This window comes from Salmo trutta, chromosome 20 (genome assembly GCF_901001165.1).
Source record: "Salmo trutta chromosome 20, fSalTru1.1, whole genome shotgun sequence".
Classification (NCBI taxonomy): Eukaryota; Metazoa; Chordata; class Actinopteri; order Salmoniformes; family Salmonidae; genus Salmo; species Salmo trutta.
In genome coordinates this window covers 45507482-45532957 of record NC_042976.1, presented here as the reverse complement: position 1 = coordinate 45532957, position 25476 = coordinate 45507482, and the positions used below count along the sequence as shown (strand labels likewise).

General features: G+C 44.6%; 1 long non-coding RNA gene across 1 annotated transcript; it reads left to right on the top strand.

The window, feature by feature from the left end:
• The first annotated feature begins 12645 nt into the window (after window positions 1-12645).
• LOC115155368 (uncharacterized) lies at window positions 12646-15451 on the top strand. The gene is made up of 2 exons (XR_003868042.1): window positions 12646-12803; window positions 15230-15451. It is a non-coding gene; the product is annotated as an uncharacterized LOC115155368 (long non-coding RNA).
• Window positions 15452-25476: the final 10025 nt, after the last annotated feature.

The following is a 25476-nucleotide window of genomic DNA, read 5'->3' as shown; positions in this document are numbered from 1 at the left end:
TTTACAGTTGAAGTCGGAAGTTTACATACACCTTAGCCAAATACATTTAAACTCAGTTTTTCACAATTCCTGACATTTAATCAGAGTAAAAAGTCCCTGTCTTAGGTCAGTTAGGATCACCACATTTTAAGAATGTAAAACCTCAGAATAACAGTAGAGAAACTGATTTATTTCAGCTTTTATTTCTTTCATCACATTCCCAGTGGGTCAGAAGTTTACATACACTCAATTAGTATTTGGTAGTATTGCCTTTAATTGTTTAACTTGCGTCAAATGTTTTGGGTAGCCTTCCACAAGCTTCCCACAATAAGTTGGGTGAATTTTGACCCATTCCTCCTAACTGAGTTAGGTTTGTAGGCCTCCTTGCTCGCACACACATTTTCACTTCTGCCCACAAATTTTCTCTAGGATTGAGGTCAGGGCTTTGTGCCGGCCACTCCAATACCTTGACTTTGTTATCCTTAAGCCATTTTGCCACAACTTTGGAAGTATGCTTGGGGTCATTGTTCATTTGGAAGACCCATTTGCGACCAAGCTTTAACTTCCTGACTGGTGTTTTGAGATATTGCTTCAATATATCCACATAATTTACTTCCTCATGATGCCATCTATTTTGTGAAGTGCATCAGTCCCTCCTGCAGCAAAGCACCCCCACAACATGATGCTGCCACCCCCGTGCTTCACGTTGGGATAGTGTTCTTTGGCTTGCAAGCCTCCCCCTTTTTCCTCCAAACATAACGATGGTCATTATGGCCAAACAGTTCTATTTTTGTTTCATCAGACCAGAGGACATTTCTCCATGTGCAGTTGCAAACCGTAGTCTGGCTTTTTTATGGCGGTTTTGGAGCAGTGGCTTCTTCCTTGCTGAGCGGCCTGTCAGGTTATGTCGATATAGGACTCGTTTTACTGTGGATATAGATACTTTTGTACCGGTTTCCTCCAACATCTTCACAAGGTCCTTTGCTGTTGTTCGGTGATTGATTTGCACTTTACGCACCACAGTACGTTCATCTCTAGGAGACAGAACGTGTCTCCTTCCTGAGCGGTATGACGGCTGCGTGGTCCCATGGTGTTTATACTTGTGTACTATTGTTTGTACAGATGAACGTGGTACCTTCAGGCATTTGGAAATTGCTCCCAAGGATGAACCAGACTTGTGGAGGTCTACAATAATTTTTCTGAGGTCTTGGCTGATTTCTTTTGATTTTCCCCTGATGTCAAGCAAAGAGGCACTGAGTTTGGAGGTAGGCCTTGAAATACATCCACAAGTACACCTCCAATTGACTCAAATGATGTCAATTAGCCTATCAGAAGTTTCTAAAGCCATGACATCATTTTCTGGAATTTTCCAAACTGTTTAAAGGCACAGTGAACTTAGTGCACATAAACTTCTGACCCACTGGAATTGTGATACTTTGAATTATAAGTGAAATAATCTGTCTGTAAACAATTGTTGGAAAAATTACTTGTGTCATGCACAAAGTAGATGTCCTGACCGACTTGACAAAACTATAATTTGTTAACCTCCCTGTGGCTCAGTTGGTAGAGCATGGTGTTTGCAATGGTCTTTGCAACGCCAGGGTTGTGGGTTCGATTCCCACGGGGGGCCAGTATGGGGGAAAAAAAGAATGTATGAAATTAATTGAAATGTATGCATTCGCTACTGTAAGTTGCTCTGGTTAAGAGTGTCTGGTAAATGTAAACAAGAAGTTTGTGGAGTGGTTGAAAAGCGAGTTTTAATGACTCCAACCTAAGTGTATGTAAACTTCTGGCTGCAACTGTAGGTGAGCAAGGAATAGCTGCTCAGATTGAAGAGTAGGCAGAGTGCTACTTAAGCTTTCCTAAATAACTGGGCCTGCTGGGAGCATATGTTGCCACATTATTATAGGACGATTTCGGAGAATGATGATCTGCAACAGAGAGCGCATCTCAGTATCAGAAGTAAAAATACAACCAGACTGGCCTGCTACTGTGCCTTTCTAGACCTTATGAACTGTGGAGAGTAGACCTACAACTCATCCAAATGGAATGAAACATTCAAATCACAGAGCTTTTGCACCGTTATACAAATGACATTATCACTGCAGCCTAAGGTAGAATTTTGTACTCACTTGAAAACAATAATTCAATTATTCATTGCATTGTGGTGTTGCAGGGTAGTCGAGGTAAGATACACCTTGATGTAGAGATGGTGCATGGAAGCAGATGAGGAAATGTGGCTAGGATGGAAGAAATTATATAGTAAAACCTGCAAAAGAATGAATGAAACAGGGAAAAAATGCACTACCCTCCCGTGCCCAATAAAAAACCACGCAACCCTCCACTATTTTGGGCATGGTGGCTAACTACTCCACCTATTTGTAGTGCAGCACTGTCTCTCTGTATCATTCATGGGATTTAAAGCAGAGGAGGCTGGTGGGAGGAGCTATAGGAGGATGGGCTCATTGTAATGGCTAGAATGGTATCAATGGAATGGTACCAAACACATGGAAACAACGCGATTGACTCCGTTCCATTGATTCCATTCCAGCCATTACAATGAGCCCGTCCTCCTATAGCTCCTTCCACCGGCCTCCTCTGATGTAAAGGCTAAGCTTTGTAGCATTTTTCACGTCTATGGTCATTGTCATCAGTCGTCCAGTAAGTGGCAGTGTTACATCAGTTATTCTGTGCTGTGGATTGGAAAGGCTCAGATGCTGCACACACACACACACACCATAGCTCCAGGGAGATGCAATTCACCTCTTATCAGGTTGGCTTTGGAAAACATAGGGGGTGCTCTTACCTGATGTGACATGGAAGTCCATGGTAAGGAAGTGTTTGGTTTGCATTTCTACTGGTCAGTATTTTGGGGGAAATACCTGAATGCTCTTCAGTGACACAATGTTAATTCACTAGGGCAGCCACACAGGGCAACTGTACACAAACAACCCTGCCACCATTCTACCCCAAGTGTGACACCTGCATCAACTAGGAAGATGAGAATAGCTCTTGTTTTGTGGTTTTAATAAAATGCCCGCTCTCTGCCACAGAGAGAGTGATGGGGATTGCAAACTGCCACATGCCAGCATTGCTCCCTAGTTGGCACTCCTCTTTGCCTAACAGCTAACTGCTTCACAAGCACACAAAGCACACTGTTTCTCCTGGACATGCCACTGTTTCTCCAGCCCATTATCAGCCTCAAAACACCCTGTCATGTTTTTGCTAAAAGTTAGGCATCAACCTATTGATGCTTATGTCAACTGGCCATGCTCCCAGCAAGCTTTGTGGTGCCAATGGAAAAAGATGAGCAGCAACCAATTGATGCTTATGTCAATATGTTGCAGTCAATAGAAAATATGAGTGTCACTGGGTTGACGCTTATGCCAATACATTGCATTCAATGGGAAAAGATAAGTCTCACACAGTTGACGCTTATTTCAATACATTGTGTTCAATGGGAAAAGATGAGTGTCAACCTATTGACGCTTATGGTAATACATTGCACTCAATGGGAAAAGATTAGTGTCACAGAGTTGATGCTCATGTCAATGCATTTCATTAAATGGGAAAATCTGAGTGTCAACCAATTGATGCTTATGTCAATACATTGCATTCAATGGGAAAAGATGAGTGTAAAAAGGGTTGAAGCTTATGTCAATACATGGCAGTCAAAGATACATTTAAAAAAAAATCTTTCTCCATCCCTCCCTTATTCTCTCTCCCTCCTCTTTTCTCTCCCTCCCCTTTCTTTTACCCACTCCACACTCTCTCTTTCCTTCTCTCTCATTCTCTCTCATTCTCTCCCTCCCTCCCTTATTCTCTCTCCCTCCTCTTTTCTCTCCCTCCCCTTTCTTTTACCCACTCCACACTCTCTCTTTCCTTCTCTCTCATTCTCTCTCATTCTCTCCCTCCCTCCCTTATTCTCTCTCCCTCCTCTTTTCTCTCCCTCCCCTTTCTTTTACCCCTCCACACTCTCTCTCCCTCTCTCTCTCTCTCTCCTTCTCTCTCGTTCTCTCCCTCCCCCTATCTCTCTCCCCTCCTATCTCTCAGTTCAATTTCAATGTAAGGGCTTTATTGGCATGGGAAACATATGTTTACATTGGCAAAGCAAGTGAAATAGATAATAAACAAAAGTAAAATAAACAATAAAAAAATGTACAGTAAACATTACACTCACAAAAGTTCCAAGAGAATAAAGACATTTCGAATGTCATATTATGTGCAAATGGTTAAAGTGCAAAAGGGAAAATAAATAAACATAAATATGTGTTATATTTACAATGGTGTTTGTTCTTCACTGGTTGCACTTTTCTTGTGGCAACAGGTCCCAAATATTGCTGCTGTGATGGCACACTGTAGTATTTTACCCAATAGATACGAGTGTTTATCAAAATTGGGTTTGTTTTCAAATTCTTTGTGAGTCTGTGTAATCTGAGGGATATACATACTTGTCTCTAATGGTCATACATTTGGCAGGAGTTTAGGAAGTGCCGCTCAGTTTCCACCTCATTTTGTGGTCAGTGTGCACGTAGCCTGTCTTCTCTTGAGAGCCAGGTCTGCTTACGGCGGCCTTTCTCAATAGCAAGGCTAGCTCACTGAGTCTGTACATAGTCAAAGCTTTCCTTAAGTTTGGGTCAGTCACAGTGGTCAGGTATGCTGCCACTGTGTACAGTACTCTCTGTTTAGGACTAAATAGCATTCTAGTTTGCGCTGTTTTTTGTTGATTCTTTACAATGTGTCAATTAATTATCTTTTTGTTTTCGCATGATTCGGTAGCCTAGTGGTAAGAGCGTTGGGCCAGTAACCAAAAGGTTTCTAGAATCCCCGAGCTGACAAGATAAAAATCTGTCGTTCTGCCCCTGAACAAGGCAGAATCCCCGAGCTGACAAGGTAAAAATCTGTTGTTCTGCCCCTGAACAAGGCAGTTAACCCACTGTTCCTAGGCCATCATTGTAAATAAGAATTTGTTCTTAACTGACTTGCCTAGTTAAATTAAAAAATAAAATAATTGTGTTGCTGTTCTGCGGCTCTGTGGGGTTTGTTTGTGTTTGTGAACAGAGCCCGAAGACCAGCATGCCTGGGGCTCTGTGGGGTCTGTTTGTGTTTATGAACAGAGCCCCAGGACCAGCTTGCTTTTAGGTGGTTGTAGAATTTAACAGCTCTTTTCTGGATTTTGATAATTAGCGGGTATTAGCGGGTATTAGCGTGCATTATTTGGTGTTTTTGTCACGCCCTGACCAGGTGAACTCTGCTATTTTGGTCAGGGTGTGGCATTTCTATGCTTTATTTTCTATGTTTTGGTTATAGCCTTTCTTTGTGTTTTATTTCTATGTTGGGCTCGGGGTGATTTCCCAATCAGACAGCTGTCGCTTATGAAGTCTGATTGGGAATCACATTTAAGTTCCTTTTCCCCCACGATGTTTGTGGGTTGTTGTCTCTTTTGTTTGAGCAAGTAACGTATCGACGGTTTTTCTTGAATTTTGTGTACATGTTAATTCCATGGTGTTGAATAAACATGTGTTCGCTCCCAGCTGCGTTTTGGTCCGCTTCCTCGTCTCCCGACGACAAACGTTACAGAACAACCCACCGAACCAGGACCAAGCAGCGGGAGGAAAAGGAGCGCGAGAGATGGGCTCGCGAGGGAAAGGAGTTCTGGACCTGGGAGGAGATCATGTCGGGGAAAGGACCCTGGCGGACGGACTCCCAGGTCGAGGAGGAAAAGCCAGCCGGTAGACGGAGTCGCAGGCGGCGGTCGAGGAGGCCCGGAAAACAGCCCCAAGAAATTTTTTTGGGGGGGCTAATGGGGTGGTCCGGAAGGGCAGAGGAAGAGCCCAGACCACTGCTCTCGTGGGGGATGACGGCGGAGGAAGAGAAGGAGATGAGGCGTTTGATTGAGGACCTGCAGAGGGAAGATCTGGAGGAGGAGCCATGGTATGCTGAGTTGCGCGCTGTGTCGCCAGTGCGCCCGCACAGCCCGGTGCGTCCGGTGGACATGCCCAGCACATGCAGTGCTAGGATGGGCATCCAGCCAGGACGAGTGGCTAAACCGGCTCCACGCTTCAGGTCACCAGTGCGTGTTCACAGTCCTGTCTGGCCCGTTCCTGTTCCCCGCACCAAGCCCACGGTGCGTGTCCCCAGTCCTGTCCGGCCCGTCCCTGCTCCCCGCACCAAGCCATGGTATGCAGAGTTGCGCGCTGTGTCGCCAGTGCGCCCGCACAGCCCAGTGCGTCCGGTGGACATGCCCAGCACATGCCGTGCTAGGATGGGCATCCAGCCAGGACGAGTGGCTAAACCGGCTCCACGCTTCAGGTCACCAGTGCGTGTTCACAGTCCTGTCTGGCCCGTTCCTGTTCCCCGCACCAAGCCCACGGTGCGTGTCCCCAGTCCTGTCCGGCCCGTCCCTGCTCCCCGCACCAAGCCATGGTATGCAGAGTTGCGCGCTGTGTCGCCAGTGCACCCGCACAGCCCAGTGCGTCCGGTGGACATGCCCAGCACATGCCGTGCTAGGATGGGCATCCAGCCAGGACGAGTGGCTAAACCGGCTCCATGCTTCAGGTCACCAGTACGTGTTCACAGTCCTGTCTGGCCCGTCCCTGCTCCCCGCACCAGGTTAGTGGTGCGTGTCCCCAGTCCTGTCCGGCCCGTCCCTGCTCCCCGCACCAGGTTAGTGGTGCGTGTCCCCAGTCCTGTCCGGCCCGTCCCTGCTCCCCGCACCAGGTTAGTGGTGCGTGTCCCCAGTCCTGTCTGGCCCGTCCCTGCTCCCCGCACCAAGTCAGTGGTGCGTGTTCCCAGTCCTGTCCGGCCCGTCCCTGCTCCCCGCACCAGGTTAGTGGTGCGTGTCCCCAGTCCTGTCCGGCCCGTCCCTGCTCCCCGCACCAGGTTAGTGGTGCGTGTCCCCAGTCCGGCCCGGCCCGTCCCTGCTCCCCGCACCAGGTTAGTGGTGCGTGTCCCCAGTCCTGTCCGGCCCGTCCCTGCTCCCCGCACCAGGTTAGTGGTGCGTGTCCCCAGTCCTGTCCGGCCCATCCCTGTTCCCCGCACCAAGCCCACGGTGCGTGTCCACAGTCCTGTCCGGCCCGTCCCTGTTCCCCGCACCAAGCCCACGGTGCGTGTCCACAGTCCTGTCCGGCCCGTCCCTGTTCCCCGCACCAAGCCCACGGTGCGTGTCCACAGTCCTGTCCGGCCCGTTCCTGTTCCCCGCACCAAGCCCACGGTGCGTGTCCACAGTCCGGCACGGCCCGTGTCTGGTCCACCGGTGCCCAATCATGTTCCGGTCGACGGCTCCGCTCCGGAGCCTGAGCATGCCGCTCCACAGTGGTCCAGTCCGGGCCAGAGGGGTAGGGCTAGGGTGGAGGCAGGGGGAGAAACACGCCCGGGGCCAGAGCCTCCACCGAGGGTGAGGCGCCCACCCGGGTCCCCCCCCTAATAGACTTTAGTTTGGTGCGCCGGGAGTACGCACCGTTGGAGGGGGGGTACTGTCACGCCCTGACCAGGTGAACTCTGCTATTTTGGTCAGGGTGTGGCATTTCTATGCTTTATTTTCTATGTTTTGGTTATAGCCTTTCTTTGTGTTTTATTTCTATGTTGGGCTCGGGGTGATTTCCCAATCAGACAGCTGTCGCTTATGAAGTCTGATTGGGAATCACATTTAAGTTCCTTTTCCCCCACGATGTTTGTGGGTTGTTGTCTCTTTTGTTTGAGCAAGTAACGTATCGACGGTTTTTCTTGAATTTTGTGTACATGTTAATTCCATGGTGTTGAATAAACATGTGTTCGCTCCCAGCTGCGTTTTGGTCCGCTTCCTCGTCTCCTGACGACAAACGTTACAGTTTTATGTTGTGCACAGAAGATATTTTTGCTGAATTTTGCATGCAGAGTCTTAATTTGGTGTTTGTCCCATTTTTTTAATTCTTGGTTGGTGAGCGGACCCCAGACCTCATAACCATAAAGGGCAATGGGTTCTATAACTGATTCAAGTATTGTTAGCCAGATGGTATGTCGAATTTTATGTTCCTTTGATGGCAGATCGTTTACAGTTTTGTGCAAGTTACCTGTGGCGCTGATGTTTAGGCCGAGGTATGTATAGTTTTTTGTGTGCTCTAGGGCAACTGTGTCTAGATGGAATTTGTATTTGTGGCCTTGGCAACGCAACCTTTTTTGGAACACCATTATTTTTGTCTTACTGAGATTTACTGTCAGGGCCCAGGACTGACAGAATATGTGCAGAAGTTTTAGGTGCTGTTGTAGTGTCACGTCCTGACCATAGAGAGCTCTTATTTTCTATGGTAGAGTTGGTCAGGGCGTGACTGGGGGATTTATCTAGTTTATTTAGTTCTATGTTGTTTTGGTTCTAGTTTCTTTTTTCTATGTTGGGATTTTTGTATTATCCCCAATTAGAGGCAGCCGGTCATCTTTGTCTCTAATTGGGGATCATATTTAAGTAGTTGTTTTTCCCACCTGTGTTTGTGGGAGATTATTTTGAGTTAGTGCATGTTGCACCTCTTTCGTCACGGTTTGTGTTTTGTTTGTAGTTTATTGTTTGTTTTGCTAAGTTTCACATTAAAATGAAAGATGTGTAATGATACCCACGCTATGCTTTGGTCTCCTTTCTACGACGAACGTGACAGAATCTCCCACCTCAACTGGACCAAGCAGCGTGCCCGGGAGGAGATGGCATCCTGGTCTTTGGAGGAGGTTGAGGAGAGAATAGACTGGACTTGGGAGGAAGTATTGGAGAGATACGAAAGCCTGCCGGGGAAGCAGGTGGAGGCAGAGAGAGAGGAACGGCAACGAGACCGGGAGTCACGGCAACGACGGAAGCCCGAGAGGCAGCTCCCAATTTTTTTTTGGGGGGGGCATACGGGGAGATTGGCAGAGTCAGGGTTTAGACCTGAACCAACTCCCCGTGCTTACCATGGGGAGTGTGTGACCAGTCAGGCACCGTGTTATGCGGTGATGCGCACTGTATCTCCAGTGCGCATTCATAGCCCGGTGCGCACTGTGCCTGCGCCCCGCATTTGCCGGGCTAAAGTGAGCATTCAGCCAGGACGGGTTGTGCCGGCTCAGCGCTCCTGGTCTCCAGTACGCTTCCTCGGTCCAGGATATCCTGCACCAGCTCTACGCACTGTGTCGCCAGTGCGCATTCACAGCCCAGTTTGTCCTGTGCCAGCGCCCCGCACTTGCTGGGCTAAAGTGAGCGTTCAGCCAGGACGGGTTGTGCCAGCTCTACGCTCCAGACCTCCAGTGCACCTCCACGGTCCAGTATATCCTGCACCGGTTCCACACACCAGGTCTCCAGTGCGCCTTCACAGACCAGTACGTCCTGTGCCTCCTCCTCGCACTCTCCCTGAAGTGCGTGTCAACAGTCTGGTGCCACCTGTCCCGGCTCCACGCACTAGGCCTCCAGTGCGCCTGCCCAGTCCGGTGCGTTCTGTGCCTGCTCTCCGCACTCGCCCTGAGGTGCGTGTTACCAGTCTGGCGCCACCTGTGCCAGCCCCACGCATCAGGCCTCCAGTGCGCCTTCCCGTTCAAGAGCTTCCGGCGACAGTTCCCAGTCCAGAGGTTCTGGTGATGTTTCACAGTCCGGAACCTCTGACGACGGTCCACAGTCCGGAACCTCCAACGACGGTCCACAGTCCGGAACCTCCAGAGACGGCCCACAGCCCGGAACCTCCAGAGACGGCCCACAGTCCGGAACCTCCTGAGACGGCCCACAGTCCGGAACCTCCTGAGACGGCCCACAGTCCGGAACCTCCTGAGACGGCCCACAGTCCGGAACCTCCTGAGACGGCCCGCAGTCCGGAACCTCCAGCGACGGTCCGCAGTCCGGAGCCTCCAGCGACGGTCGGCAGTCTGGAGCCTCCACCGATGTTGGCGGGTTCACAGGATGAGAGGGTTCTTTGTCCTGCACCAGAACCGCCTCCTATGCTGGCGGATCCGCAGGATGAGAGGGTTCTTCGTCCCGCACCAGAACCGCCTCCGATGCGGGAGGATCCGCGGGATGAGAAGGTTCTTCGTCCTGCACCAGAGCCGCCACCAACACTAGACACCCCCCCAACCCTCCCTTTTGGTTTCAGGTTTTGCGGCCAGAGTCCGCACCTTTGGGGGGGGGGGGGGGGTACTGTCATGTACTGACCATAGAGAGCTCTTATTTTCTATGGTAGAGTAGGTTAGAGTGTGACTGAGGGGTTTTATCTAGTTTATTTAGTTCTATGTTGTTTTGGTTCTAGTTTCTTTTTTCCATATTGGGATTGTTGTATGATCCCCAATTAGAGGCAGCTGGTCATCTTTGTCTCTAATTGGGGATCATATTTAAGTAGTTGTTTTTCCCACCTGTGTTTGTGTGAGATTATTAAGAGTTAGTGCATGTTACACCTCTTTCCTCACGGTTTGTGTTTTGTTTGTAGTTTATTGTTTGTTTTGCTAAGTTTCACATTAAAATTAAAGATGTGGAACGATACCCACGCTGCTCTTTGGTATCCTTCCTATGACGAACGTGACATGTAGGCCCTCCTTGGTTGGGGACAGAAGCACCAGCTCATCAGCAAACAGTAGGCATTGGACTTCAGATTCTAGTAGGGTGAGTCCGGGTGCTGCAGACTGTTCTAGTGCCCTCACCAATTCATTGATATGTATGTTGAAGAGGTTGGGTCTTATGCTGCATCCCTGTCCCACTCCACAGCCCTGTGAAAAGAAATGTGTTTTTTTTCCAATTTTAAACGCTCACTTGTTGTTTGTGTACATGGATTTTATAATGTCGTATGTTTATCCCCCAACAACCCTTTCCATCCACTTATATAGCAGGTCCTCATGCCAAATTGAGTAAAAAGCTTTTTTGAAATCAACAGATCAAGACAAGACTTTGCCTTTGTTTTGGTTTGTTTCTTTGTCGATCAAGGTGTGCAGGGTGACTATATGGTCTGTCGTACGGTAATTTGGTAAAAAGCCAAATTGACATTTGCTCAGTACATTGTTTTCACTGAGGAAATGTACGAGTCTGCTGTTAATGATAATGCAGTCTTTTCCCAAAGTTGCTGTTGACACATATCCCACGGTAGTTATCGGGGTCAAATTTGCCTCCACTTTTGTGGATTGGGGTGATCAGTCCTTGGTTCCAAATATTGGTGAAGATGCCAGAGCTAAGGGTGATGAGTAAGAGTTTAGGTTTATCAAATTCCTTGCATTTTTTTATATTCTCTCTCTCCCCTCCCTCCTTCACCCTCTCCCTCTCTCTCCCCCTCCCTCCCTCTCCCATTCTCTCTCTCTCCCTCTTTCCCCTCCACCTCCACCTCCTCTCATTGCTCTCTCTCCCTCCTCTCTCCCACCTTTTTGTCTGTTGACTCTCTCTCCCCTCCCTCTTCTCTCTTTCCCCCCTCCCTCCTTCAACTTTCCATTTCTGTCTCTCCCTCCTCCCACCATTCTTTCTCACTCCTTTTTTCCTTCCCTCCCCCCTTCTCATCTCTCTCCCTTCTCTCTCTCTCTCCATAATCTCTCCCACCGCCACAGACTGTGTCTGTCTGTCTGCCTGCCTGCCTGCCTCTCTGTCTGTCTGTCCATTGTAGCTGTATCATCAACTTTCTTGCCTTGAATGCAATGTATTGACTTTATACATCAATGCCCTTGACGCATCTTTGTGCGTCAGTATCCTGTCTGTGGAGGTGAGAGAGGAGGGAAAGAGAGATGAGAAGAGGGGGAGGGAGGAAAATAAGAAGGGAGAGAGAATGGGGATGGAGAGAAAGGGGGGAGAGTGAGGGAGGGGGAGAGAGAATGGGGGATGGAGAGAAAAGGGGGATAGTGAGGGAGGGAGAGAGAGAGAGAAATGGGGGAGGGAGGGAGGGAGCGAGGGAGGGAGGGTGGAGGGGTGAAAGAAGGGGTAGGGAAAGAAGAGGAAGGGGGATAAAGAGGTAGAGAGAAAGAAACACAGGGAGGCAAAAATAAGTAGAGAGAGGGAGGAAGGGAGAGAGAAGAGAGAGACGGGGCAATTAGAGAATAGAGCGAAAGAGACGTCTTTCTGTCTGAGTCTGTCTGCAGTGTATTGACATAGGCATCAATTGGTTGATGCCTAATTTTTGCAAAAACATGACAGGATGATGTTTTCCAATGATATATTGGTTTCTCTTTTTTTACATTGAATATGTTGCTATTATTGAATTGTAGGTTGGTAAAACATGCATAATAGTTGTAGTTGTTATACATATCTTATACAATCTCTCTAAGTTAAGTGTGCAGAGCAGTGAGGGGTTGTGTGAGAGTTCTTTTTGCTCCCTGTGCAGAGCTGGATGTCTCACAAACTCCCTTTCCAGGAAAGAGGCAGAGGTCTTGCCACTTAAAATGCTAGAGCAGGAAAACATTATTGTAAAGGAATGGTGTGGGGTGGGACACGGAATGATAGCCTCAAACCGAGCAGGAATATTTTCACTTCATTAATGGCAACATGATACTGGAAGAATGATTCCAGCTGGGACAGGGCGATCAAAATGTAGAGCCTTTAACGCCACACCCGCAAAAATTCACCAAAAGCTTACCCATGATGTTGCACAACGAGTTAAGTCATCATTTTAGTCAAAGTATGATATATTTGGGCTTGAAGTGAGAAATCCAAAGTGGGAACTTTGTGGAAATCAGTGTCAATGACGTGTAGCTAAGTTATTTCTGACTTACGTGTCAGTTATAGGGCTGGCTTTAGTTCATTTGGAACCACCTATCTACAAACATGTTAGACCTAACACGTGTGGGCTGCTTGCTGTTTACAACCTGTTGCTTAATGTGTCTGCAATGCACTTCGACTGTTGGGAGATGTGGGATGGGCTGACGCCGGTGAAACGGTGAGTAAGAAAATAGCTATATTACTCTGATGAGTGGATGAAGTGGATAGGTGAAATGTCAACACAGCTGGGACACCACTTTGATTCTGGAGACGTGCACGGCTGCGCTACAAAAAGAGTGTAGCTAGCTAGCAAGTAGCAGTATTCTCTAACTATAAAAGTTTGGCTGGCTAGCTAGCCCTAGCTAGCATACCTAACTGTGTGGTGAGGTCAATCCATTTGAAGTAATTTAACATATAGCTCAGTGAGTAAATCACTGCTTTACCATACTAACACTACCACGTGTTAGTGTGTGAGCATTGCAAAAGACATTTACACATACATGTTACGCATGTGAATGAGCATCTACATAGCCAAGCATAAAATAGAGTGGATGCTTGAAAGACAAATGAAAAGAGATTAATTAAGGATAATTAACTAAAAACTAACTAGGTTTTCCTTTTTATCTGTGGATGAATTGTCATTGTGGAGAAACACATGATTTTATATGACTTCGGGACAAAGTTCCAGCAAAAAATAGGACCCTATGTATTTCAGGTAAAATAATAAATCCATTGTTAATCTCATAGGACCAATTACCTAGCAATAGCAAGCTAGCTAAATGTCCCTGAATGTTTCATGTGTGTTTCGACATGCCCCCAAAGTAATATAGTTGGTTCACAGTTGGTTTTGATACTTTAACCTGCGTGTCATGATCGTGTCTAGTGTGGATGGAAAAAATCAACATGCGTGCGATGGCGCACGTGGAGGCATGGGCGTGGCCAATGTAGTCAATATGTTACACCCAAACCAGATCGACCACCTTGTACGCTCCAGCATTGCAAAATAAATATACATGCACTACCGTGCATCAACGGGCGTTTGCGTAGCGCTGCAAGTCCCGCCTCTCCCATCCAATCCTTGGCTTTCAGGAGCATACAAACCCACGTGAGTATTTAAAAGATGAATGAAGAGAAATGAATCATAGATAGTTTTTAGTTAGTTAACTAGGATCATTTTTAGGCCATATGAATTTAACTACTCTGCCATTTTCAAAGTCACCTCCATGGGCACAGACATCAGTTCAACGTGTAGTTTTGATTAACATTTGGTTGAGTTGTCAACTAACCTGAATTCAACGTGAAAAAAAATGACACCATGTCATTGGATTTAGGTTAAAGGTTATTGGTTTTTTCCCAAATCAAATCCAATCAGTTTTCCACGTTGATTCAACATCATCACATGACATTTGTTTTGTTGAAATGACGTGGAGACAACGCTGATTCAATCAGTTTTTGCACAGTGGGATGTGGCTCTTTTCCTAAATAAGTCTATTCAACACACTGTTGTTGTTAGAATTTCGATATTCGAATTTTGTTAACGATGGTCATTATGGCCTAACAGTTCTATTTTTGTTTCATCAGACCAGAGGACATTTCTCCAAAAAGTGCGATCTTTGTCCCCATGTGCAGTTGCAAACCGTAGTCTGGCTTTTTTTATGGCGGTTTTGGAGCAGTGGCTTCTTCCTTGCTAAGCGGCCTTTCAGGTTATGTCAATATAGGACTCGTTTTACTGTGGATATGGATACTTTTGTACCTGTTTCCTCCAGCATCTTCACAAGGTCCTTTGCTGTTGTTCTGGGATAGATTTGCACTTTTCGGACCAAAGTATGTTCCGAACACGTCTACTTCCTGAGCGGTATGACGGCTGTGTGGTCCCATGGTGTTTATACTTGCGTACTATTGTTTGTACAGATGAACGTGGTATGAAGGTAGGCCTTGAAATGCATCCACAGGTACACCTCCAATTGACTCAAATTATGTCAGTTAGCCTATCAGAAGCTTCTGAAGCCATGACATAATTTTTCTGGAATTTTCCAAGCTGTTTAAAGGCACAGTGAACTTAGTGTATGTAAACTTCTGACCCACTGGAATTGTGATACAGTCAATTATAAGTGAAATAATCTGTCTGTAAAGAATTGTCGGAAAAATGACTTGTGTCATGCATAAAGTAGATGTCCTAACTGACTTTCCAAAACTATAGTTTGTTAACAAGAAATTTGTGGAGTGGTTGAAAAAAAAGTTTTAATGACTCCAACCTAAGTGTATGTAAACCTCTGACTTCAACTCTATGTAAAGAGAGAATCCCTGCCCGATTCTCAGTTCTCTGGGCTAAACTGAGAAAAGCAAAATGGTCTTGTATGGACCGGATCCATGATACATTTACATTTTAGTCATTTAGCAGACGCTCTTATCCAGAGCGACTTACAGTAGTGAATGCATACATTTCATACATTTTTTTCTCCCTACTGGTCCCCCGTGGGAATTGAACCCACAACCCTGGTGTTGCAAACACCATGCTCTACCAACTGAGCATAACACCATGCTCTACCAACTAAACATAATGACAATTCAACAACCTACCGATGTGTTTCATGTGGCTTACAGGACTGAAGACTCCCAAGATGAGTGATGCAGACCAAGGCTGAGCACGCAGCAAAATTGCAATATTGAATAAAGTGAGGAGGTGGATGAAATTGTAAAAAGAATATATATATCACAGAATGGGTCCATGTTTTGTTTGATTGATCATTCAATACCTGTTCTGATAATGTTCACATGTAACAAGCTGAGCAAACAATATAATGGAAAATAAATGATTACAATGTACAGAAAGCACACGTCATTATCGTCTACTCCTGCGCTCAGGGTTCTATCACACATTGACTACTGAAGGTTCCCAGTGTTACAATATGTTCTAGGGGGGACACATTTAAATGTCAATTGTTACGGGGGTCCTCATGAGTGCCACTGAAGTTAGAACCATGTCTGTGCTCTAACAAGCCATCACACCCTCCTCTCTTGGGTATAACCTATATTATAGTATACACATTCTGTTACAGGAACACTGCTGTTATGTTTATTACCATTTTTGGGAGAATACAAGGTAACTAGTAATGTTGTACTCCATACACATCAACAGCGTAACATCTGGATGACGTTTGATAATACTAAGTAAATAATTAGGAATATACATAAAAATTAGATCATATGTATACATTGTACGATGTTTATTGTTAGGCAATGCATTTGGTACAGAGTATGAATTATGATTTGACCAAGTGACAGCCTCATTCTAACATCAAAACAATGTGCAAGAAGTGAGGCTATTGTATTAGTAGCAAGCTATATGGCTATAAATGTATTGGATCACATTCTAGCTAGTGTCCATCACTGATACTGGCATTATTTGCTTTCCTTGGCTTCCTACAAAAACCTTTAGGGCCAACTGTTACAGTGCCTTCAGAAAGTATTCAGACCCATTGACAATGTCAATATTTTTGTAAGTTACAGCCTTCTTCTAAAAATTATTACATAGTTTTTTTTTTACCTCATCAATCTACACACAAAACCCCATAATGACAAAACAAAAACAGGTTTTTAGAAATTTTGTATAAAAAATATAAAACTGAAATATCACATTTACATAAGTATTCAGACCCTTTACTCAGTACTTTTTTGAAGCCCCTTTGGCAGCGATAACAGTCTCATGCCTTCTTGGGTAAGACGCTACAAAAATGGCACATCTATATTTATGGGGTTGTTCCCATTTTTCTCTGCAGATCCTCTCAAGCTCCGTCAGGCTGGATGGGGAGCGTCGCTGCACAGCTGTTTTCAGGTCTCTCCAGAGATGTTTGGTCAGGTTTAAGTCCAGGCTCTGGCTGGGCCACTCAAGGACATTCAGAGACTTGTCCCGAAGCTACTCCTGCGTTGTCTTGGCTGTGTGCTTAGGGTCGTTGTCTGTTGGAAGGTGAACCTTCGCTCCAATCTCAGGTCCTGAGCGCTGTGGAGCAGGTTTCTATCAAGGATCTCTCTGCACTTTGCTCCGTTCATCTTTCCCTCGATCTTGACTAGTCTCCCAGTCCCTGCTGCTGAAAAACATTCCCACTACATGATGCAGCCACCACCATGCTTCACTGTAGGGATGGTGCCAGGTTTCCTCCAGACATAACGCTTGACATTTAGGCCAAATAGTTTAGTCTTGGTTTCATCAGACCAGAGAATCTTGTTTCTTATGGTCTGAGAGTCTTTAGGTGCCTTTTGGCAAGCTCTAAGCAGGTTGTCATGTGCGTTTTACTGAGGAGTGGCTTCCGTCTGACCACTCTACCATAAAGGCCTGATTGGTGGAGTGCTGCAGAGATGGTTGTCCTTTTGGAAGGTTCTCCCATCTCCACAAAGGAACTTTGGAGCTCTGTCAGAGTGACCATCAGGTTCTTGGTCACCTCCCAGTCGAAGGCCCTTCTCCCTCGATTGCTCAGTTTGGCCGGGCCGCCAGCTCTAGGAAGAGTCTTGGTGGTTCCTAACTTCTTCGATTTAAAAATGATGGAGGCCACTGTGTTCTTGGGGAACTTCAATGCTGCAGCCATTTTTGGTACCCTTCTTCCCCAGATCTGTGCCTCAACACAATCCTGTCTCGGAGCTCAACGGACAATTCCTTCTGCCTCATGGCTTGGTTTTTGCTCTGACATGCACTGACAACTGTGGGACCTTATATAAACAGGTGTGTGCCTTTCCAATTGAATTTACCACAGGTGGCGTCTGAATACCTATGTAAATAAGGTATTTCTGTTTTTTATTTGAAATTAATTTGCAAAAATCAAAACTATTTCTGCTTTGTCTTTATGGGATATTATGTGTAGATTGATGAGGGGGAAAAAACATTTAATACATTTTAGAATAAGGCTGTAGTGTAACAAAATGTGGAAAAAGAGTCAAAGGGGTCTGAATGCTTTCCGAATGCACTGTCAATAGTGGGGGCAACTTCTTCTGGGGGGTCCTTTCAGGCTATAGAACGACAGAAAACTTCTCTTCCAGAATAGAATGTTGATCTTGCAGGACACCACTTTGGGTGAGTGTTGACAAAACTATTTGTGGGATCCTTTGTTGTTCTCCTGACCTTTATGAGAGGAAATCATTCCATCAAGCCATGAGAGACAAACATATGTATCCAACGGAAGTTCTTAGAGGGTACAATACTGAGTGTTATCATAGTAGAAATCCTTATGATTTTATTGGATGTTTTAAAATATTTATTCATTTGCACATAGAAGACAAGTGGAAAGTAAAGTAATTAGAGTACCCCACCCCCAACCTCTACAGGATCGGTGTCCCCCCTGGCGGGATAGATGAGCTAAGTTAGGCTAATGTGATTAGCATGAGGTTGTAAGTAACAAGAACATTTCCCAGAACATAGACATATCTGATATGGGCAGAAAGCTTAAATTCTAAGTAATCTAACTCACTGTTCAATTTACAGTAGCTATTACAGTGAAATAATACCATGCTATTGTTTGAGGAGAGTGCACAGTATGAACGTGAACATGTATTAATAAACCAATTAGGCACATTTGGGTAGTCTTGATACAACATTTTGAACAGAAATGCAATGGTTCATTGAATCAGTCTAAAACTTTCCACATACACTGCTGCCATCTAGTGGCCAAAATCTTAACACATGTTTTTTTCTTTGTATTATTTTTTACCAGATCTAATGTGTTATATTCTCCTACATTAATTTCACATTTCCACAAACTTCAAAGTGTTTCCTTTCAAATGGCATCAAGAATATGCATATCCTTCAGGTCCTGAGTTAGATTTGGGTATGTCATTTTAGGGGAAAATTGGAAAAAAAAGGGTCAGATCCTTAATAACCAAGGGAGGTGGAAACCTTATCAACTAATCCACACAGATAGTGTATACTGAAGTCGAACACATTAGAAGGTTCTTTGTTGAGATGAGAGTACAGAAGTCCCTGAGCGGTGTCTTATGGAGTGAAAACCAATTCACCCAATTTCTCTTGATAGCTTTTAGGATCTTGCCCCTGGGAACGTGGTTTACACAAGCAACAGCTTCGATTTCACAAGGAGAAAACGTTTCGGTGAGGAGGCAGCAAAGCAGGATAACATCTCCAGTTACCTGGTTTCACACAACTGTACAACATGAAAGAAATACCCAAAAAATATTTATTTAGTTTTAGCTCTTCTAAACAGTCCAAAAGTGTGAAACAAAAATGTAGCATGAATAGTGAGTTTCAATGTAGTCTTCTAAGCATCTGGGAAGAATTAAGCTTGTAAATGTTAGAGTATTGTTGTGTCTGGTATCCCTAGCAACGTTGGATGTGGGAATCCAGGTTGGATAGAGTGGTGCTGTGTGTAAAGTTTTACAAGACTCAATAGTGGGGCACTGATTGAGCAGGGGAAGGGGGGAACCCTCACACACAGCTTGAGTAAATGGATCAGATAGCTGGGGGGGGGGGGGGGGGTCTGTGGACAGGGCTGATGCCTTATCTAAGACCCTGTTTAGAACTACATGTAATATTAAAGTACGACATGATTGGATCATTGCCACATTAGACACAATTGGATGGTGGAGGTAGACACCCCAAAGACAAATTGTGGTCTGGTTGTAATCATATCTTGCTGACCACCTCCGGAGGTAGACAAGGAGGATACATTGAGTCTGTGTTTTTGGAAAGTGTAAATGCGTCAGGCTACCGAAAACAGTTTCCTTACATTTCAACCTCAAATTCTAAAACTTTCAACACTGTTCGAAGCACAACTTTTAAATCCCTTATCCGTCCACAGGATCTGTTACCCTCTGCTGAATTTTTTTCCCATCTCACTTTGAGCAGAGAGATATTTTCAGAAAGGCATGTGTCATTCAATTTGTTCTGATGACTGCAGCCCTGTTTAGCTCTCTCCCTACTTGACTGCTACACTAATGAACAGGCATCTCCTCTCCCTTGTGCTCTTCCTCCCCTTATCTTCCAGTCCCTTTCACCTTCACTTGTCAGATTATTGTTGAAGAGGTTAATTTGCCTATTTAACTGATTGTCCCTACACTCTACAGCCTGGCTTTGATTGACCTCTTGTAAAAATAAAGATCTAATCCTTAGAGGCCCAGCAGACATTTGGAGTCCTACAACGCTTTACACGCTGCAAGAAATAATAAAAAAACGTGTAAAAAGACCAAACCCAGGTCCTTACCATAACTACCGTTGTTTATGCTAACTAGCTATCAGCGTTGCGGTTGGCTCTTTGCTTGTCTGATATACAGTATTTATGGCACTTATCTTTCATTATGAACAAGATCATCGCTGAGTCATCCATCAAACCCCATTCCCATGGTGCTATATCTTACACAACCTGTGATCCTTATCTGACAGATGCATTGTTTTCAGCTTGCAATTAGCACAAAGTGCTGTCTGGTTCTTTCTGGTGTGCCGCTGCTCTTCCGGAAACTATGAATTAGTCCTCCGGCATGACAGGAGGTGTCCCATCATTCCCCTTGCTAGGACCTTCCCCTCTTTTAAGAATGAAAGCTGCATTATGCTGGGGCAGGGTTCCCCCCCCCCCCCCCCCCGGGTGCACATTTAGGTTTTGGATCAGTTGGTTATTTGAGTGGTAGGGCAAAAACCAAAACGTGCACCAAGGGGTGCCCCAAAACCGACTGTGCTAGGGTGTCTTCTTCTGTTAGGGAGAGAGCGCCAGGTCCTACCCTGTTTAAGGTGCCATCCACACACAAGAGAACAAGAGACTGATAGCACCATTAGGTGTTACTTTAGATCTAAGGATATGCTGGCGAATGTGTACATTTTGTCTAGTTTCGCTGAAAGTAAGCATGCAGCTGAGGATAATATCCCCAAATATCGTATTCTGGAACGCAGTAGTATTTCACAGGTTCCTAGTAAATCCAGAAGTTCTCTGAAATTGAGTTTTAGGTAAGGGCCACAGGGTTGAGAACAGACAGCATTATTACTAAATGTGCTGGTGAAACATTGTTCTTTCAGTAAAAATACCAGCCACCACCAACTAACGTCCACTAGGGGCAACGTGAGCACCTATTACCATCTAGTAGGCTTGCGGCGTGTCAGGGTTGTGTGGATGGTGGATGGGTGTTTAAGCCTCAGGCTCCGAGGGTCGCAAGTTCAGGTTTCCCAGTGGTGTTATTGTTGTTTTAAACCTTTCCCGAACCTTAACCCTTAACTTAACGACTCAGAATTAAAGACTAAACTTAAGTTTATCCCTTTCCCTAACCTTAACCATTCAGAATGAATGCGTAAAATGAAGTTCTAGTTGAACTTTTGGAGTTTGACTGGCAGCTAAAATACGGCACAACATGGTGTAATTCTGTGATCGCTAAGATACGGCACCACATCGCATAATTAAAACATCAAGCCATGGCATAATTCTGTTGCTGCAGTTATGCCACAAATTTGTGTTTTATTTGGAGATTGGGTGGAACCATACGTGTACACACTTTGGGCTGTCTCTGAGCTCATAATATGACTTGATCAGGGTGAAAAAGAGATATTTATCTATCCACTGCTACTGAAATGGTAAACCCAAGGATTTTTATGGGGAGAAGTTCAAGAGATTAGATTTTAAGGCAATTGATCTCACAAAGATGGATAATTGGTGGAGTATCAAATTATTCCAGCTAAGCTAATGCCCAATTTCTTTGCTTAATTTCACTTAGCAATGTACGCGAGCCTGAAAGGTTTATTTATACCCTCTCCGTGTTAGGTTACAGCGTGAGCATATCTAATAACACTCTAATAACACGGTGAAAGACAACACCAACCTTTTAGAGTCTGTATTTCACAGCACAAAGCATCACTCTCACTCTGTTTTTCATGATGACTCCTTACAAGTTGTAATGCAAAACGGACATCCTCATTCCCCTATTTCAGTTTTATTAATGAATCCTATTTTAGTTTAATTCAAACAACAGGGAGGAGGTGAAGAAGATAGCCATCATGGCATTAGGGGCCTGATGACCTGGGGGTGTGATGGGAGAGAGGCAAGCCAGGGTGGAGTTCAGGGTGGAGTTCAGGGACCAGATATCTTAGATATTTGGTCTTCCTGTTAAAGCGAGGAAAGTTAGAAGACATTTTTATTCAAGCATGGCGATCATTCCTACAAGATGTCTAGGTATTTGAACCTTTGAAAAACAGTGATTTCCGGAAACCTCATTAAATGGAAACTTGCTATGATTTAATCACATGCCGGATTTGAGGACGGGACGATTTTGCGCTCCACAGCTGAATATGTAAATTAGATCATTCTAATTGGAAGTGAGCGACTGGTAGATTAACTCTTGCTCCCAGATCATTATTGATGGGGAGCACTGCTGTCTTCCTAAACTCTGCCTGAATGTTTAATATCTCAGGACTTCTCGTCTTCATAAAATTGGAAAAATGCATATTAAAGTCTTTGTTCAGAAAAATGTGATTTTAAAAGCTGTTTTTAGCTACGCAACTGTAAAAGGAAGGTCGGGAACCCTTGGTATTTCTTACCACTGTGTTAAACCTACTTTTTCTGAAGTAGTGCTAAATTACTGTTGTGTTTTAACGGTTTAATAAATACAATGCACACATTCAGAATGCTGCATTTTGAGTGCAAAAGTACATCAAATTTGAAATGGAGTATGGTTGTATTACATGCACCTGCACTATTTCATCATACAATAAAAGGTTTTAAAATAGATGCTGTCATATATACTGGGAGTAACACACATTTTGTTTTGTGTTGTTGAATAGAAGCAGAGGATTGTTGTTTTGGTGAAATATCCCTTTATATGCCCTCAGTTTCTAGAGAGTTGTGTAAAAGCCATGGTGGCCTTCCAAAGTGTTCATATGAGGATTTGTAGTCGGGGTCGAGATCAATCTTTTTAAGAAGAATCCTTTGGTCTGGCGCTCAACAGAATTTGATTCAGATGATAGGTGATTACATTTTTTTTTTAACTACAAAATCTTATTTTCAATGACAGCGGGTTAACTGCCTTGTTCAGGGGCAGAACGACAGATTCATACCGGGTCAGCTCAGGGATTTGAACTTTCAACCTTTCAGTTACAAGCTCAACACTCTAACCACTAGGCTACCCTGCCACCCCAATATGATCTAAGACCAGTTCGGTGTTGCCAATCTAGATGTACATGATTTAAAAATCACGTCACTCAAAAACCTGAGTGCCAGCACGTCTGTGCTATTGACAAAGCCTATACATTTGTTACTTATAGACTTTTACAGCGGATGCCTTGAATCTTGGTAACAAAACTAGTGCACTGACTGTTGTGGTTAATTTAGGGGGTTTAGATGCCCAGCCGTCGTTATGTAAGAGATGATAATCCTACGTTACCATGGAGACGGCGCTCCCAACTGACTTGGCGTTCGCTGCGAGGAAGGTACAAATCTAAGCCCTCACTCACTCTACAAAAGCCCTCTTCCTGGTCCTGCCAGGAAGCGTTGGTGTCGTCGACAGTGGATTAGAAGGGTATTGTGGGTATTGCCTGTGTGTGTGGTGTAGCAAGGCTTTCGTGGTACTTTGGCTCGATTGGCTGTGTGCTCACATTTTTCTGTCTCTTTCAATGTTCCCTAAGGACGCGTTCTGGGCTTCTGAGTGAGCTCACCTTGTCAAATTTCACCACATAACAGGCATAGAATGGACCGTATCGCTCCATTAAGCTTTCTTGTAGGTGTGCAGAACCAGAGAGTATAAGATTTACCCTGATGTAAAAAGGGTTTATATACTGTTGTCCGAAGCAAAAGAAACCTTACACCTTTTGAAAAGCGTACTCCTCTTTCAGTACGATCTGAGTCGTTAAGCCAAACGTTATGAAAAACACAGTGTACTTGACAAACATGTGAAACTACATGTCCACAGCTGTAAATCGAGTACGCCTGGAGAAGCTCCACTACGTCCCAGGAATTGAGAGGCTGTGCAGTTGAGCACAGTAACAATATGGGGTATATGGTGTTTCATTAGCACCCTGGGATAGTGGCAGACACGTGTGTATGTGTGTTTGTGGGCAGAAAATATAATAGAATAGATACTTTATTGGCCATTTTGTGAGAAACAGAATACTAACACATGGTAAGCCGGAGCAGCACCCGAGAAGGGAGCAGTTTAGGGGTTAACTCACTAAGCAACGTCTTTTGCACGTCTTTTTTTGGTCCTGTCTGATTCGGACGTCTTTTGTTTGTCTTTTTTTGGTGCAGTCTGGACCAAATCGGAACCAATCATAGACTTTGGACAGAACAGTACAGCACAGGACAGTCAGGGATAAAAGTAGATTTTTTAAAAATCCCGGTACCAGACCTACTGTATGTAGTTGGGCCTAATCATAGAATTCCATATAGAATCCCTATTAATTCAATAGGATCTCTGTGGGCCTAGTCGTAAAGATTTCTCATTGGATTTTTCAAAGGGCTCCTTTACTAGGCTACCTGAGCACATTCATCCACTCACAACATATTTCCAGGACGTTTTCAATTAAAAGGGTCCAAAAAAGATCAATAGCCAAATCATAAAACACAGTGTTACAAGTACACAGCACATGAAGAGGATAGGAACATTTTAATAACTCGGAAATTGTGTTTTGTCCTGACTGACGATGTTAGACCGAAAATAACCCGCAAGGCCACATCTATCCCCTGGTGGTGCAGAGGGTTAATGATCTGGCTGCAGATCCGAAGAGTGCAGGTTAAATCCCCCATGTTTCTTTAAAAAAAATAAAAAAATTGTAACTCAGTGCCTTCAGAAAGTATTCATACCCCTTGACTTATTACACATTTTGTTGTGTTTCAGCCTGATTTCAAAATGGATGAAATAGATGTTTTTCTCACCCATTAACACACAATACCCCATAATGACAAAGTGAAAACATGTTTTTAGAAATGTTTGCAAATGTATTGAAAATTAAATAGATATATGTCATTTACATAAGTATTCACACCCCGGGGTCAAAACATGAGAATAACCTCTGGCAGCGATTGCAGCTGTGATTCTTTCTGGGGAAGTCTTTAAGAGCTTTGCACACCTGGATTAGAGGTCGACCGATTATGATTTTTCAACGCCGATACCGATTATTTGAGGACCAAAAACAGCCGATACCGATTAATCAGATGGTTTTTTACATTTATTTGTATTAATGACAATTACAACAATACTGAATGAACACTTATTTTAACTTAATATAATACATCAATAAAATCTATTTAGCCTCAAATAAATAATGAAACATGTTCAATTTGGTTTAAATAATGCAAAAACAAAGTGTTGGAGAAGAAAGTAAAAGTGCAATATGTGCCATGTAAAAAAGCTAACATTTAAGTTCTTTGCTCAGAACATGAGAACATATGAAAGCTGGTGGTTCCTTTTAACATGAGTCTTCAATATTCCCAGGTAAGAAGTTTTAGATTGTAGTTATTATAGGAATTATAGGACTATTTCTCTCTATACGATTTGTATTTCATATACCTTTGACTATTGGATGTTCTTATAGGCACTTTAGTATTGCCAGTGTAACAGTATAGCTTCCGTCCCTCTCCTCGCTCCTACCTGGGCTCGAACCAGGAACACATCGACAACAGCCACCCTTGAAGCAGCGTTACCCATGCAGAGCAAGGGGAACAACTACTCCAAGTCTCAGAGCGAGTGACGTTTGAAACACTATTAGCGCGCACCCCGCTAACTAGCTAGCCATTTCACATTGGTTACACCAGCCTAATCTCGGGAGTTGATAGGCTTGAAGTCATAAACAGCACAATGCTTGAAGCACAGCGAAGAGCTGCTGGCAAACGCACAAAAGTGCTGTTTGAATGAATGCTTACGAGCCAGCTGGTGCCTACCAT